The following is a 16064-nucleotide window of genomic DNA, read 5'->3' on the forward strand; positions in this document are numbered from 1 at the left end:
CCCCCCCCCCCCCCCCACTAACATGACGCTGACTAATGGCCAATATCACCGTAAATGCAATTAACAGAAGTAAATTCATCAATTAAAATATGAAACGACAAAGAGACCATAACTATAAAACAAGTACACTGGACACAACCAAAAGACATATTCCCACCACAAAAAAAAAAAAAGAAGAGAAAAATGTCACGAAAAGGAAATTTATCAGTCTTAGAAAGCTTACCACAAGATATTCTTGGAGATATCATATCCAAAGTTGCAAAAGGTGGCCGTGAAGATGTTCTTCATCGCATGCAAGTTTCTCATGAACTAGCAATAGCCTGCCAAGATGAAAGAGTTGCTAAAAATCTCAACCTAAACCCAGTGGCCATGAATCCATTATCAACCTTAAACAACTATGAAGCAGTCATGGAGAGATGTCTACAAACTGGTAATGCTATAGCACATTATATTGAAGGCATAAAGGTGTGTTTCTACCACAACAACACAAACATCGGCCTCCATCATCTCCAAGCATCTGCTGAAGGTTTGTATGAAAAAGGCATTTATCTATATGGGATTCTCATGTTATGCAGGGGAGAAATGGAGAAAGGTAAACAATATCTGGATAAGCTAGAGTGGAAAAAATCAGCTACAAGATCTAATCGTTGTTGGAACAATGTCAATCTATCTCTCCAAGGCAACCATATCATTAAGAAACCATGCTACTTTCAATCAATTAGAGACAACAAACTAAATAAGATATGCAAGCTTAATGTTATGGATACAATATGCAAGAAGTGCTACTACTACAAACAAATGAACAAGTTTGTGAACCACCATTAAAAAAGATGTGAACGATATGTGACGACAATTTTAAGTGATTTCCTTTTACTTTTCAAAGCGTTGTTTAAAAATTATGTTTAATAATGAGAAGGCTAAATTAAAATATGCACAAAGCTGAGCTATATATTCTTCATAAAAATGCACGCCCATGGCAAAAAATACATAACTCCAAGTAAAAGTGAAAATGAAAAAGGTCTCGAGAAACTAAGGACATCTCAGCTTCTCCCAAAAAATTCCAGACTTAACATTAACAAATTTGTTCACTGGAACTACACTGAAAATTCCGAAATAGGTGTACCAAATGGGAAAAAATATCCACAGAGAAAACGAGTTTAGTCCTTAAAAATTAAAGGATTTGATGAAACTTCCCGTCTTTTTAAACCTGCCCTCCATTGAAATTAAAATTTTCGTTATTAAAATAAGGGAAAAACGTATTAACAAAATAAAAAGATTTTTAAAATAGTGTTTATTTTTACAAACTTCAAAAGTGACGAGTCGGGAATGAAATTACATCAACCTAGAAGGAGCTAAACTTAAAATTTGAAAACTTTTTTAAAAAATCGAGTCAAATGGCCCTAAAAGACGAGGAACATTTAGGCCCACGGCCTACTAACTAAACGCAAGGATTAGAAAAATACATAGCATGTCCAATTTAAAATATTTAGACTCGGATTGAACCATATAAAAATAAATAAACACTAATTAATGAACAATATTTCTGAAAGTTCTTAAAAAATTATATATGGAAATTACACCACTTAAACGGATCAGTTACAAAGATGCAAAAACAATAAAAGAAAAAAAATTAATACCCCGCTGCACCATTACACAAATATGAAACGACAACGAGTGCAAAACAATGTGGTTTAAACTTTACACAATCATAAAAAAAAATTATGGAGGACTCTTGAAAACAAGCAGCCCCTATCTATATATATAGCCTGGGTATAGTTTATACCTATACTAATATTCAAAAGTAAGAATTACAAACACAGAGTAAAAATGGCCAACAATCAAAATCGAGAGTATACCTTCTCATATGAAACTCTACCCACTTCCTTACAGAGCGTGAATGCAATATTCCTGACAATCAGAAGGCCACAGTCGAGAAAACAGCAAATCGAGATCCAGATACCTTACCCAAGTGATGGGCAGGAATCTACATTGGCAAGCTTCAGAGGTAATGTTCTATACCATCTAACATCCCATGATATACCAATGAACGAGGCAAGAATAAGGACAGGATGGTTTCTGCAACTTTTCAACGCAGTCAGAAGGACTAATATTCCAAGCACTAGGAATTTTCTTATAAACTTCACAGTTACAGATTACAGCTTCCAGCAAAACAACATCATCAACACAGAGATGGTCATTGCCAATCTACAAACATCAAAAAGACCACCAAGCAAAGCAAAGGAGGATAAAGACTGCGTAATTTGTTTGGAATCATTTAGAGGGGTTGATGAAATCAACACACTCAAATGTAACCATATCTACCACCATCAATGTATTATCACTTGGCTATATGCAACGACAAATCGTCCAATATGTAGGACAACAGATCTATAAGAAAAGAATTTAAAATAAACAATATACGCCTTCGTTACAAGTACATTGTCTTATTCTCTTCAAAAAAAACCTTTATCATTAGTAATTACACAATAGACAATCTAACAGGGGAAAAACATCCTTTCAAATAATTTTTAAAAAATAAAATAAAGAAATAAAGTTTAATTTAAACAGCAAATATATCTAAAATAAAGTCCTTTTAACGGAAAATAATATAATCCAAAAGTTCAAGTCCGTAATTAATTACCCCTACTTAAAAAGAGAAATATTTGGACAACAAATTAAGGCAAAAAAAACTTAAAAAACCCAGAACACACATTAAACAAATAAACAGAAAAAAAAAAGTATAAAGAATAAGAGGGGTCAGACACACAAATTACACGAAAAAGGACAACAGAGGGAAACAAATAATACACTAAAAATTCAAATGAGGTCAAAAAATGTTTATACCAATCTTGAAAAATAATCCAACCACAATTCTTATTTGTTAAAAATATAAATAACAAATTGTATTCTCTGTAGGACATATATTCCATAGTAATTTCCTTAAAAAAGTTGTAAATGTCCGTAATTAAAAAACGTTAGAAAATATAAAAGGTTCAAAAACTAAAATCAAACTCCACTAAACCAAATTACACATCAATGAAGTCTTAAATTAATGATTAAGAAGGTAACCATCAGAACTCATAACGACGTCAATATCAAAGGTCCCAATTAAACCAAATAGTCACAAGTCGACATTAATATATTAAACACACACAAACGTAACTGCAACAAACATCGACTCTATAAAAGACGGAAGAAAAAATAGTAGCACAATTTACTCTCCAACTTCTGCAAAAATGTGACAAAACACACCCTACTCACTTGACGAACTTCCACATGATGTGCTTGGAGATATCATCTCAAGAGTTGCTCGGATTTCACAAAAAATGGTCAGGCATACTATGCTAGCATCACCAAACCTTGCAAAGGCAGTTCAAGATCATCGAGTTTACAAGAATATCAACCTAAGACCACTAGCAATGCATCCACTAGCAGCAATAAGCAAGTACCAAGATCTAATGGAAAAATGCATTGCAAATAGAAATATGGAGGCACACTACATCAAAGGAATCCAAGAGTATTTTAACAACAACAACATAGAATAAGGGTTGGAACAATTGAAAAAAGCAGCAGAAGATAATTATACAAATGGTATTTACCTTTATGGGATTGTCAAGTTGTGTAGGGGTGAAACTGATGAAGGCCAATTGTGGCTGGATAAACTAGGCTGGAAAGAAAACAAAGCAAAAGGTGATCAATGCTGGAAAAATAACAAGAAGTCCTTACACAAAATCAATGTGCAAAAACTACAATGCTACTTCACTACATTGAGAGAAGTTCAACCAACCATCATCTGTAGCCTCGCTGACATGGAAAATAGATGCCCTCATTGCTACTACTACCAACAAATGGTCAAATTTGTCTTCTTCTTTTAGCTAAACGATGGACAATATGGTTTATGAATGTTATCATCCTATCATAATGACCTATATTTCCAATGTAAGAGTTCTTTACAAGTTCTTTTATTCAAATGTTATGTCGATGTGTCCAATCTCAAACAATTGAAAATACAACAAAAAAGGAAACAGTTTATTAAAAACAATAGCGCATCAAAACAAGGGAATCAAGGAAATAAAAAGAAAAATTGAAGGAAACGAAACGAAAACAAAATAAACCTAATTTCGCACCTGTTGAGACATCTATGACCAAAAATTTTTAAAAAGGTAAGGGATGCCGACACTAGCAAAACCACAAAAGAGACGCTCAAAAAAGATTTGTAAATGAAATCCAACCAAAGCCAAGGCTCCCGAAAAGTAGCAAAAAACAGCAGACCCAGTAGTATATTAGAATCGATACATACGCAAACAGAAATCCACAAACAAAACAAAACAAAAAATCTCAAAAGAGCAAATCAGCACTCAGAGTAAATCCAGCCAAATACTGAAATGGTCCTAATGAAACTAAAATTACAACAACCTTCTTAAAATAGTCAATTACTTAATTAGAAAATGATATATACACATGGGAGAACCAATTAACACAGACGGTCAAAGAACTAACCAGGAGAACACCAAACTATCCACCACCGATTCGAAGGCAAGACAAAAGCTTCCCAAAGATGCCAAAAAAAAATAAAGTTCTCTGTATCGACACAATGAATGCTTCAAAACGAAGAACGCCCATCAAAATAAGATCTACAAGCCTATTACTATCTTTTAGACCGAACTATTGATACACACCATTCCATCCAAGAACCGACATACGACAAAGAAGGAAAAACACAACTACAAGACACGGGCTATTTACCAAAATGACAAATTCATCCTCAAATCGATAAAACCCAATCTACACCCAAAACACCACTACCTTTAAAGGCCTAAACGAATTTTTGGGCCCAATCAATGTAAGGAAAAAATCTATATATATACGTAAACACCCAATGGTAGGTACATTAAAAACCTTATAAAAAATTACTAACTTACAAACTTTGTAACACAATCCCAAAAATAACAAACGTATAACAGGTAAACAAAATTCAAAAAAAAACAATTACATACAGAAATCAACTTATACATCATAATCTACAAATAACCAATTTAAATAACTGAAAAAAAAAAACAAATTTAAAAATAGACATAACTAATATAAAAAAAAATGTAAAACTAAACAGTAGATTATACTTAATGCGAAAATAACAAGGAAGAAAGCAAAAATGACCATTTTTAAAATAAAAAAAACACCAAAAAATAGCAACCAAGATATAAAGAGAAAATAACAAAACACTTTATAAATATCCACACAAAAAAACACATATCACACTCTAATCAAACTCCACCCCTAAGCACAGGACAAATACTAGACAATGAGAAACTAACAAAGAATAATACATTAATTACAACTAACAAAATGAAACATCCCATCCTGTTATTTTTTTTATTATAAATCTCTAGTGGTCCATACCCACTAGCAGCCTAGCAACACTCAACATCAGCGGATAACATAAACAATACAAAATTATTCCATTAGTAAATAATCCAAACCAACAAAGTCAAGAAGCAAACACCATCACCGTACAATGTTCTAATGACTCAACTTTAGCAACCAAACATTAGCTAGATGATAACTCTCTAATTAACATGTTTTTAGGTCCATATTTTACACTGTTCATACCTCTAACTTAGTATTTTTAGGTCATTTACTGTAGGAATTCACTTTTAGAGCATTTAGGGTGTTGCATTTCTGCATTTGCATATTTTGGATGAAAATATGTGCTAAAGAGCCAAAAATGGAGAAAAACAAGGAAAACTCGAGCATGTACCCAAAGGAGCCATCGAGCTGCAAGAACAAGTCCGAACCCCAACACGATCGAGGAGGATCCAAGAGCATGAAGAGCAACCCGAGGAGTAACCCGACTTCACCCTCGTGTACCCCATCGTGTAGATCATCGGGCAGGTCTGGGAAGCTAGGCCAAATGGGTTTCCATATATAAACCCCCTCTTCCCCTAGCTTGCAAAGGAGCACGCCGCAGACCCTCAAACCAGAGAGCGAGAGCCTATGTGAGAGAACTGAGCGACTCAACATTTTTCTTCTTGTTTTGCATTTTTATTTTGTAGTTTTCTTAGATTTCTATCCTTTACTTTCTCTACTCTACTCTATCTTTTAATACAATGTCATTTTCATTCATTTTGATTGCTTTGTTATTCGCTTCTATGTCCGAGTAGTGTAGTAAAGTTTCTAGGGATGGGATAGATGATTTTGTGTTCTTGATCGGTTAGGATGCTTTAGTTGATTGTAAATGATTGATAGATTTCCTTCTAGATTGGTGCTCTTAATGCTGTCAACAGACCGAAAGGTTGAGATTAGATCTAGGGCGTTTACAAATGCTACAGGCCGAAAGGAGTAGATAAAATGCATGATTTAGTCACTGCTAGAGGTTTACTTAACTCTGAGTAACAAAATTAGATGAGTTTAAGTCTACTGACAATAATGAATCGTTCTTAATGCCTGCTTGTTCATATTGCTAGTGCGACAGTGTGGTAATGTGTTCAAGGTTGATTGTTGCTAGTGCGAAAGTATGGTGACAAGGTCTTAGAGGTTCATTGTCTAGGAAATAATTGCTTGAGGCATGTAAGGCATCCGTACTGGTCTAGAACACTTAGGATTCGATTACCCCCATCCTTAGGAACTTTCGTATTTTATTTATTTGCATTTCTTTCACTTACTCGACTACTTACCCAATCAGGTACACGATAACCTGTATCGAGTAATACCTCAAGCTTTTCATATCTCACTTGCATACTCGATCACCCCACTCGATCCTGTACTTGATTGCTTGCATCTAGTGCTTAGGTCGTGTGGTTTACTTGTTTATATTCTTTTACTGTGTTTATTGTAGGAATCATTAGACCAAAACCCTAATTGCTTGGCTTGACTTGCATTGTTCTGATCATATCTTTTCTGCTAGCAATATACAACCATTTGGATTGATAACCCTTTGTACTACATCTGCATAAGGGATTGATACCCTGGGTGAAAACCTGTCTATCAATTTGGCGCCGTTGCCATTTGGTTGTTTTACTTTTGCTACGTTTCGGATTTCAGTGCTTGCTAGATCAAGTTCGTTTGTTTATATTTGGTTTGGATACTGACTTGTTTCCTTTCGCATTGTTTGTTTTGAATCTCAGGTACAACCCGAGCACCCACCCAACCCTTCACTCGATCACCTGGAGCGAGTTAATCCTCGTGTACACACTCGGATACATACTTGTGCATGCAAACACGATCCAGAGGTAGCCAGAACCTGAGTCCTTTCATCGACAACATTGACAGACCTCGGCTACTCAGACAACAACAAGTTCAACAAGAACCATCAATCATTGAGGAGACAATGAATAATCAGAATGGTCCACCAGCTCCTCAAGCAAGGACCAATATAGGAGCAGAAGATGCTCCATCTACTCACACTCAAAGGAATGGCATTGTGCCACCAGCTGTGCAGAACAATAATTTTGAGATCAAGAGTAGTCTCATCCAGATGATACAGAGCAATAAGTTTCATGGATTGCCAATGGAGGACCCATTGGATCATCTGGATGAATTTGATAGGCTTTGTAGCCTCACTAAGATCAATGGAGTCAGTGAAGATGGATTCAAGCTCCGGCTTTTCCCATTCTCTTTGGGAGACAAAGCACGAATCTGGGAATCGTCATCATCGATAATCGTCCTCCATCATCACAAATTAACCATGAACACATCGACACCAAAACAAGTCATAGGGAAACACAAAAATCATAACAAACAAGGAAAAACAATACCTAAATCATAGAGAAACTCAAAGAACTCAGAAATCTCATGCTCAGATTAGCCATGGTCATGCACTCACCTTGAAAATGACGAATCTGAACCAAAAGCAAGAAAACAATCTCCACAGAAAAACCCAACATGTCCTCAAACCTGGATCTTCACTCCCAGAGTAGAAATCCCTCAAGAACGACACCAAAAACCCCCCAAACCTCACTGAAAAGCTTTCATTCCTTTTTCCACACTCAAAAATGACAAAGTGACTAAAGAAAGAGAAGGTGGCATCGAGTTTGGCTTAAATACTCGGCCCCTTAGGTTTTCCATCGAGTAAATCGCAACAAGCCAGAGATATAGAGTCAACCCGAACACAATCTGCGCAGTTTCATCGACCGTTGTAACCCCTGGCATCGATCGATGCACAAACCGGACGCTTCCGGTTCACATGAGTTGCAGTTTCACACAACTTATTAAGTGTACAAATGAATAATAATAGACGTATTAACCCGAACAGTTCATTTAGTTTTCTTTTATATATATATATATATATATATATATATATATATATATTGATATACACATTTTATCTCTACAGTTGATATAGATATAATATACTAAATATGAGTGAAATATAAATATTTATATATTTGTATCTCTATACACTAAGGGTCTGATTGGTGACCACGTTTAAACGAGGCGGTTAAAAAAATTTTAGTTGTTGTAAAGAAGGCGGTTAAAAAGTAAGAGGTTAAAAATACCGGATGAAAAAGATAGTACGGTTAAAGAGAGGGGTTGAGTATTTAGCTTGATTGGTAACATTATAGCGGTTGAATAGTATAAATTATAATAAATAGTATTAAAAATAATTTAGTTAGAAAATGAAAAATATAGAGTAAAATATTTTTTTATCTAATTCATAATATGAATATAGTTAAATAAAGCATCATAATACAATCTACTTAGCATGCTAAATGATTTTAAATCTTCATTATGAGATTAACAAAATTCTAAATATTTATTTTATAACAAAGTATTCAGATATCACATGCATGATCGTCCATTTAAAAATACATGTTATTATTAAAATCACAATCTTGACTTAATTACAAACAAAAACTTCAAATTTTGATATATATATATATATATATATAAGTATTTCATGTATATTAAAAACTAATTTTTGAGCAAAAGGGAACTGTTTTTTGTACTCGACGAACTTGTATTATGACAATGGCTTTGTAGGAAGCACATACATATTATATTCACTATTCTTTTCTCTTTTTCTTAGATAAAAAAAAATTTATGTCAAAAAAAACAATGAGTAACATGACATAATAAAAACTGTTTAACCGTTTATACAAAACCAAACGTTGGTTTCTCCAAGTGATTGGAGTTGGTGTTTGCAATCATCAAAATTAAGTTTAACTACTTTCTCCAAACTCTTTTTCCAACGAAGATTTCCAACCGCTCTCTTCAAATGATGTCTTGATTCGAGAATATTGGAGTGGTTCGTTTGCAAACGACTTTAATTAGTGTAACCAATCAGAGCCTTAAATGAGTTATAGATGCTCGTTTGTGTAATTATCTTTTTGTAATTTCACCCTATTATACTACAGTATACCTCATTTTCTCGTTTATCTCACATCTCATATATTATAAATGCATATATTTTTCTAATTTTAAATAGTAAATTTATTAAAATTTTAATTAAATTTTTTGAAAATATTATTTTGCAAAAAAGCCATTTATTAATTGCAAGTCAAAAACGAAATAATCAAATAATGTATCCGGTTGACAAAAAACATCACTAGTTTCTGTTGGAGTAAGCTTGATTTAGCTTAGAGCTTAAGAAAAGTATATTTAGAAGAAAGCTAAATATATATATTTGTGTCTTAGGAGATATCTAAGTTAGTTTTTCCTATTTGGATTAGGAAATATTGTCTAAGGTTTTCATATAAAAGGAGATGCAAAGTTATTGCATAAGACGTGATTTTTAGAGAAAGATATTGTTTTGTAAGCTTTAATTTTTGAGTCAGTTTTCTAGAGTAATAAAAGAGAGAGTCTTTTATATTTTTATGATCTTTGTTCTAAAGTTCTTATTCAATAATTGGTATCAGAGGAATATTGAATTAAGAACTTTGTCTATTCAAAATCATGAGTGAAATCGTTACCACAAAACCTAAAGAAGAAGTTGTGATATCTAAGGAAGGGAGTTCCTCATCAATACAATGTCCGATGCTCAACGCCACCAATTACACGGTATGGTCTATGCGCATGAGGATAGCTCTTAGAGTGCACAAGGTGTTGGAAGCCATCGAACCAGGAGCAACCGATGGAGAAAAGGAAGACATGGCCAGAGCACTTTTATTTCAATCTATCGCGGAAGCTTTACTCTTACAAGTCGGAAACCTTGACACCTCCAAAGCTGTTTGGGACGCGATAAAATCAAGATACGTTGGAGCAGATCATGTGAAGGAAGCAAGACTACAGACGCTGTTAGCTGAGTTCGATAGGATGAAGATGAAAGATATCTGACACCATCGACATATTCGCTGGAAAACTCACAGAATTATCCACACAATCAGCGGCTTTGGGAGAGTATATTGAAGCACCAAAACTTGTGAAGAAATTTCTTATGAGCTTACCTCGGAGAAATTATATCCATATCATTCCAGCGCTTGAGCAGGTCCTTGATCTAAACACCACAAGCTTTGAAGACATTGTGGGAAGGCTAAAAGTATATGAAGAAAGAATTCGGGAAGAAGAAGAATATCAACCCAATGATCAAGGAAAGCTTCTTTATGCTAATATGGATTCACAATCTTACCAAGGGAACTATGTCTCAGGAAGAGGAAGAGGTCAAGGCGGAAGATTCGTTGGTCGAGGTCGCTTCGGGAATCAACAGAATGGAGGGTATAGACAAGACCGAGACAAGTCCAATGTGGTGTGTTATCGTTGTGATAAAACAGGACACTATGCATCAAACTGTCCTGATAGGTTACTCAAACTTCAAGAAGCACAAGTGGGGGTAGAAGATGATACTAAAGAGGCTGACGAGTTAATGATGTATGAAGTTGTCTTTCTTAACGAACAAAAGGTGCAACCACACATGTTCGAAACACAAACAGATGGTTCTAATGTCTAGGAATAGCACTTACTTCTCTAAGATTGACGAGACGGTCACGGGAAAAGTAAGATTTGGAGATGACTCACGAATAGATATAAAAGGAAAAGGCTCAATCCTGTTTGTGAGCAAGAATGGTGACAAGAAGATACTAGCTGACGTTTACTTTATACCCGACCTGAAGAGCAATATCATAAGTCTTGGACAGGCTACTGAATCGGGATGTGAAGTTAGGATGAGAGACAACTATCTTACTCTTTATGATCGCAGCGGAAATCTACTGGTAAGAGCTAATAGATCAAGAAACCGACTTTACAAAGTGGTCATGGAGGTTGTTGAGACTAATCGGTGTTTACAAGTGATGGAGCTAAATGATTCCACAAGGTGGCATGCACGGTTGGGCCATATTGGTCTAGAAACAATGAGAATGATGATCAAGAAAGAACTTGTTGCTGGCATACCAAATGTTTCAATCGAAAAGGAAATGTGTGCTTCCAAAAACAAACTAGACAAGTCTTTCCACAAGCTACAACATATCGTGCATCTAAAGTACTTGACCTAGTACACGGAGATCTGTGTGGACCCATCAAACCATCTACAGCAGCAAGAAACAGGTACATCTTTGTTCTGATTGATGATCATTCACGCTATATGTGGTCGCTGCTGTTAAAAGAGAAGAGTGATGCACTTGAAAGGTTTAAAAGGTTTAAGAAGCTGGTTGAACAAGAAACTGGAACTACTATTAAGGTGTTTCGATCGGATAGAGGAGGAGAGTTCATGTCTCAAGAGTTTCAAGATTTTTGCGCTAACTCGGGTATCACAAGACATCTCACAGCACCATACACCCCTCAGCAAAACGGAGTGGTCGAACGCCGAAACAGAATACTACTAGAAATGACGAGGAGCATTATGAAGCACATGAAGATACCGAATTACCTGTGGGGAGAAGCAGTGAGACATGCAACTTACATCATTAATCGAGTATCAACGAGAGCTTTAAATCTGCAGACTCCATATGAGATGTTCAAGGGAAAGAAACCAAATGTAGATCATCTTCGAGTTTTTGGGTGTTTGTGTTATGCAAAAGTTGAAGCACCACATCTTAAAAAACTCGATGATCGATCTCGGGTATTGATACACCTTGGAATAGAATCGGGATCGAAAGCTTATCGGTTATTGGATCCCTCGTCACGGAAAATAGTGGTCAGTCGAGATGCTCTGTTCGATGAAAACAAAAGCTGGGTGTGGAATAATCGTGAAGACGAAGCTAGTATTGAGGTTGGAACGTTTAAGTTGAGCATTGAAGGATCTCTAAATCCTGAAAGTGGAGAAGAAACAGAGCAAAACAGAGCCGAAGAAGAAACTGGTGGAGAAACAGAGGTTGTTCATGAAGGAGACGATGAAGAAAATGATTTTGCTGATGATTTTGTGCGCAATGAAACAAAGGTTGTTCAAGAACAAGACCAGCCACAACCACGAGCACGATTATCAATGAGACAAAAGACGAGACCGAAGTATTTGGACGACTATATCTTACTCGCTGGAGTTGAGAGCGAACGTCTTCTAATGGTGATAGACGGAGACCATGGGATTTTAATGAGGCAAAAGAGTCAGAAGCTTGGAAGAGCGCATGTGATGATGAGATTGAGTCGATTACAAAGAACAAGACATGGGATTTGGTTGATATTCCACTTGGAGTAAAACCAATTGGGTTAAAATGGGTTTTTAAACTCAAACGTAACTCCGACGGAAGTATCAACAAACACAAGGCAAGACTCGTAGCTAAAGGGTATGTGCAGAAACATGGAGTTGACTTTGATGAGGTATTTTCCCCTGTAGCACGCATAGAAACGGTACGACTTATCATCGCACTAGCAGCCTCCAAGGGATGGGAAATACATCACTTAGATGTGAAAACTTCATTCCTGCATGGAGAATTAAAGGAGACATTGTTTGTTAATCAGCATGAAGGATATGTTGTCAAAGGATTTGAGCACAAGGTGTGTAAACTGAATAAAGCACTCTATGGATTAAAGCAGGCTCCAAGGGCATGGAACAACAAGCTAAACATGATTCTGAGAGAACTAAACTTTGTTAAATGCTCAAAGGATCCTTCTCTATACCAAAAAGAAGAAGAGGGACATCTCCTTGTTTTAGTAGTGTATGTGGATGATCTTCTAGTGACAGGTTCGAATCTAAGCATAATTGTTGAGTTCAAAAGGAGAATATCCTCAAAATTTGAGATGAGCGATCTTGGTAGATTGAATTATTACCTTGGCATTGAAGTTCAGCAACAAGAAGATGGGATTGCTCTGAAACAAGAAAGGTATGCAACAAAGATCTTAAAGGAAGCTGGTATGGATGAGTGCAATTGTGTTCACATGCCAATGGATTCTGGGTTAAAACTGTCGAAAGCACAAGAGGAGCTAAGTATTGACGAGAAAGAGTTTAGAAGGAACATTGGTTGCCTTAGATGCCTGCTTCACACACGACCAGATCTTTCTTATTGTGTTGGGATGCTCAGCAGATACATGCATGAGCCCAAACAATCTCATGGAGCAGCCTTGAAGCAAGTTTTAAGGTATTTGCGAGGTACCACTTCTCTTGGTTTTTTTTTATACTCGAGAAAGCAAGACGTGTTTACTTGGGTATACCGATAGCAGCCATAATGTGGATGAAGCCAGTGGAAAAAGTACAACGGTCATATGTTTTATCTTGGTAATAATTCTATTACTTGGTGTACACAAAAACAAGACACAATTGCAATTTCTTCTTGTGAGGCGGAGTTTATGGCTGTCACCGAAGCTGCAAAACAAGACATTTGGCTTCACGACTTGCTCAGTGAAGTTACTGGATCTCCTAGTGAGAAAGTTATCTTCCTAATGGACAACAAATCTGCAATAGCTCTTACGAAGAATCCGGTATTTCATGGGAGGAGCAAACACATACATAGAAGGTACCATTTTATAAGAGAGTGTGTTGAAAATGAATAGATTTAAGTGGTACATGTCCACGTTTAAAGAAATGAGAGATTTCATTGGAGTTCAAGACTTGAAGAAGGATGACTTCAAGCTTAGGAGGGAGAATGTTGGAGTAAGCTTGATTTAGCTTAGAGTTTAACAAAAGTATATTTAGAAGAAAGCTAAATATACATATTTGTGTCTTAGGAGATATCTAAGTTAGTTTTTCCTATTTGGATTAGGAAATATTGTCCAAGGTTTTAATATAAAAGGAGATGCTGAGTTATTGCATAAGATGTGATTTTTAGAGAAAGAGATTGTTTTGTAACCTTTAGTTTTTGAGTCAGTTTTCTAGAGCAATAAAAGAGAGTCTTTTATATTTTTACCATCTTTGTTCTAAAGTTCTTATTCAATAGTTTTATATGGTTTTGACCATCATTAAGAAAATGGAGAGTGAGTTTTTTTCTGGTAATTCTAACCGAATCTGATAACAAACCGTACTACACCATCCTTACGTGAATCAAAAATTCAAAATCAAACAATTACTGTTTATTTCTAGTCATATCTTTTGTCAATCACGGTTGACTTTGACCATAATTTCTTTTTAAATCGAGATATTATGTCATTACTGTCTTGATATTAACATGAATACTAAAAACCCTAATAGAGTATGCATCTCCATCAAAGCTAGACATTGGGCTTGGTCTAGTTAGCTAAGGGTTTGGGATGATGTCACACTAACTCGGGACTTGTCATATGGTCATACTGCATATCTAAAAGTAATATGCCGTCACAATTACAAAGCACATGAAAGTGTAGAAGCTTCCATTTTAAACAGCCCCAGGAGTCTCCACTCCAACACGAACTGTTTCGCGTTTTATGCATGCAAGCTATTTAAATTAAACATAGAGAACCTAGAACAAGATAAGCAATTAAGCATGTGAAAGGCGGAGACTAAAAAGAAACTGATATATACCAAATCATGTGAATTTGAAGACAAAGAGTAAGTGAGGCATATAGGTAGAGGTTGGGTTAAAGACAGGTACCACCACTTGGGGCTATAACTTTAATGGATCACTTTCGGCCAATAAATTGGGGAGTGGAACATTGACTACTGTGCATCTGCTCTACCAAATTAATTTGTTGATTAGTCATAACGTTGTGGTCCATTTTTAATGAGTTATTGTTTGTTTTTAAGAGGTGGTAAGTAAAGTCTTTTGATTACTTATGTTTGAGGGGAACCAATGCGGTCGTTGATTGCGAAAAGTACTAGTCCCTATACGAAATAGGTAGTTTAGCCGGTTGATCAAATAGATAATTTCTTTTGAAGAGATAAAAATGTCAAATATATATACTGAATCATAAATTTGACGACAGAAGCAAACAATTTTAATAATTTGGTTTTCGGTCCAAATTCATTACATATAGGTAGCGAAAGTATATGAAACTGGCTACTTTATTAGAAAATAGTGCTAAAATTCATTTATTAAAAAGAAAATAATTATACCATGGAGAAAACCTTTAATGTGAATCAAATTCGGTATGTTGTATGTAATTAGGCTTCTTACTCCTTTGCATTATTTTTGATGCAAGAGGTGCGTGTAACCGCACTCGTTATAATACGAACTCCCTCCCTAGGATGAAATTATGATGGAGGCTGATGACAGGTAAAAGGCGACGTGAATTGATGGTGATGATGCACAAGTGGATTGCGAGTGACGGCAGGTGATGTCGAGAGAGAAGAGTAATGATTTGATGGTGAGAAGTGTTAGATGGTTATATGGATTCGAAAATAAAGTAAAGAGTTTCTTAATCACAAAGTGTTTAGAAACTCGGAATCATGAACGCATTCACGAGTTCGAATTGAGAGAAGAAAGATTCAACAATACTTGTTACATAAAACTTCTTCGCTACCCAACAAGGAGGCGTCGCTTTTGGGTTTTATAATCAACCCTAAGACTCGACACTCCAAACAACAGGAAGTTCAAAATAAAACAACAAAGCGTGTAAAGGAAATAAGAAAACAATGAAGCTTCTAGGTGATCTGTAGTAGTACAGAAGTCACTTGTATTAGTACAGAAGTCATGGTGACTTGTACAATATTCCCCATTGGTAATGACTTCTAGATAACTCGACGTAGTGATCCATTTGCCTCATTAAAAACCATACCGAGAAAACCCATTGGGACAAAACTCAGCTATGGGAAAAAGAGTACAAAATTCACACCTAAGTTATCTAGTTAT

Source organism: Camelina sativa, chromosome 1, assembly GCF_000633955.1.
Source record: "Camelina sativa cultivar DH55 chromosome 1, Cs, whole genome shotgun sequence".
In the NCBI taxonomy this organism is placed as follows: domain Eukaryota; kingdom Viridiplantae; phylum Streptophyta; class Magnoliopsida; order Brassicales; family Brassicaceae; genus Camelina; species Camelina sativa.